This window comes from Gavialis gangeticus, unplaced genomic scaffold, assembly GCF_001723915.1.
Source record: "Gavialis gangeticus isolate Ggan-Ray unplaced genomic scaffold, GavGan_comp1, whole genome shotgun sequence".
Taxonomy (NCBI): Eukaryota; Metazoa; Chordata; order Crocodylia; family Gavialidae; genus Gavialis; species Gavialis gangeticus.
Genome location: NW_017729018.1, coordinates 13,989,925 through 13,992,740, shown reverse-complemented (window position 1 = coordinate 13,992,740; position 2,816 = coordinate 13,989,925). Strand labels below are relative to the sequence as shown.

Sequence of the window (2,816 nt, the reverse complement as noted above, 5' to 3'; positions counted from 1 at the left end):
TGCAGCACCCTGCACTTGTCCGTGTTAAAACGCATCCTGTTCCTGTTAGCCCACCCCTGTAACCTATCCAGATCCCTCTGCAATCTCTCCCTCCCTGCTAGCGTGCTCACCTCCCCCCAGATTTTGGTGTCATCAGCGAATTTAAACAGGTTACTTTCCACCCCATCATCCAGATCGCTGATGAAGAAATTGAACAGCGCAGGCCCCAGGACCGAGCCCTGGGGGGCTCCGCTACCCACCTCCCCCCAGGTTGAATATGACCCATCCACCACTACCCTCTGAGTGCAACCCCTCAGCCAATCTGCAATCCATCTGACTGTGTAGGCATCGATGCCACAGTCGCCTAGTTTTTTAACTAGGATGGGGTGAGAGACAGTGTCAAAGGCCTTGCTGAATGTTCTGGCTCTATTTTCACGAGTGGGGATTCCCTTGGGTAACTGGCAGATTTAAGAACTCCTTATTAATCCTCCCCTTCATTAAATAAGTCAGAGTGACAAGACTGTATAAAGCGGTATTAAGGGATATATAATTCATAAGCAAGTTTTCTTCAAATTAAGCTTCCAGGTTTAGCCAATTCCTGTCATGGCTCACTGGTAAATAGGCCCCAAGTTGCCCTTAGATGCTATAATCACTTGATAAAACTGGATTAAGGGGCAGATCTTTTATCATCAACCAGATAGATTCATCTATTCAAGGACCATTTACATATTTATATGTGGATCATAGTCCTGGAAAGCCAGTTAGGAAGACCAAGAACTGCCCACAGTAAAGGGCAAGGTGCTAGCTACTAGGTCACAACTGTAAATGTGGACAATTTTACATTAGGCCTAGAGCATACTTTGCTTCTTCAAGGGCACTCGGAACTAAGGTGAAATCAAACAATGTGTATATAGAAATATTAGCCCTCTCAGCCTCTCTACTTTTTTTTTCTACATATGATTGGCATAGGATAGTCCAAAGAAGAGGAAGCTTCAGAAAATAGAAGGTGCAATTTTCCATTCTACATCAGCGCTTCTGGTGGACTGTTGCATGCCTGCACTTCTGTTCCTGGGATTTGTTCTACAGAGAAAATAGGGACAAAATAAAGGGACAATATGTTTTGAAGGAAGTATATGCCCATCTTCAGTAGCTGTGTAATCACATTTTTTTTGGGTGGGGGTGGCGGGGAGAGAATGACCATCTCTAGCTTTCCATTTCATTTTGCCACAACCAACTTGAGGAAGTTAGTTTAGAACAGCTCTGAATTTTGAGCTAGTAAAAGGCAATGGGATGAAAGCACCCAAAACCAAAGTCCTCTGTGTCTTCACAGAATTCCCATGCATCATCTCAAATGTTCTCCAGCTTGGACCTGGCAGGACCATTTCTGAAGATGAATAGAGAGCTCAATTTCTACAGCATATCCAGTTACAGACCCTCTTGTGCAACTGTTTACCAAATGTGCAAATAGCACAGTAAACAGTAACAAAACTTGATCAATCACAGCCAAATTTCCAATTAGTTAAAGACATAATACTTGATACTCCTCAATGCCCATATGTCTCAAAACAATTTAAAATGATTAATTAATCTTTACAGTTTAGTGTGAAATGGGTATTTTTATTTCTAATTTACAGATAAGAAACTGAGGGAGGAAAAGAGGAAATTAACCCAGGAGTTGTACTTCCCAAACTCCTGGTTAACCACTACACCACACTCTCTTAGTGATGTGGGAACAGATTCAGGGAGCCCTCAATCCCAGCCTCCTGCTCTAGCCATTCAGACCCCACATCACGTGGGCAAGGTGGCTTTTGACATGTAACCAAGCATTCCTGGACACGGGGACGTGATCAGTCCATTGCAAACAGGGGCAGGTAGGCAGCCAATGCACAGATACAGCAGTCCTCCACTCTGGATACAAACTCCTGATAAAAAAGGGAGGGTGAAAAATCTTGCACCCCTGCAGCAGTGAGTCTCAACCAGGGTACAATGGCACCCTGGGGTGCTCTGCGATCCTTTCAAGGGTGCCACACAATGTTAGTACTGTTCGGTGTGCAAATATGATTCTCACGATAAACCCAGACAATCCAAATAGGAGTGTTAAAAAACACTCTCACCTGTTGTGATCTTTCAGAGTTCTTTGCAACGGAAAGATTGCAGTCAAAAAAGGAGCTAGAACTAAGCTGGCATTTTTCGAGGGCGGCTATGTGTCTAACAAGGGTGGATTGAGTCTAAAAAGGTTAAGAACCCCCGTCCTAAAGGAAACAGGTACAGAGATTTCTCCTCTAGCAACAGCCTGATAACCACAAACCACTTAAAAATAAGGCTGAAAGGGCTCTCGAGGGCCACCTGGCACCGTTTGGGATTGTCTGGGCCTGTCTGCACCATCCCCGGCCAACACTCGCCCAACCGGCACCGGAGGTCTCACAGCCGCGCTCAGGGCTCTTGGACCCACCTCGGTCGGACGCTGCTCTCACGCCCCGGGAGCAACCCACTCGTCCCGTCCCCTGCGACGCTTGGCCGGGTTCACGGACAACTGATCCGCGCCCCCCACAGCCACCGCCTGAGCATGGCTGTGCCCCCCAGTCTTCTCTGATGCAGGTTAACCCCCAGGACCCCCCGCCTGTCTCCACAGGGCCGGGGCTCACACCTCTGGGCAGTGCTACTGAGGGGCAATAGTAGACCTCCTCCCTCCCTTCACCTCACTGAGGGGCAATAGCAGATCCCCCCCTCCCTTCACCTCACTGGGGGGCAATAACAGACTCCCCCCAGCCACTGAGCGGCAATGAGAAACAGCGCTTCTCCCCCTACCCTCCCCTCAGCGAGCCTCCGGCCCCGCC

The 2,816-nt window shown here is 48.0% G+C and overlaps 1 protein-coding gene across 1 annotated transcript in view; it reads left to right on the top strand.

Moving 5' to 3' along the window:
• Positions 1–2,816, top strand: part of UPF1 (UPF1, RNA helicase and ATPase) — a 32,795-nt gene that overhangs the window by 8,651 nt on the left and 21,328 nt on the right. The window lies entirely within an intron of this gene.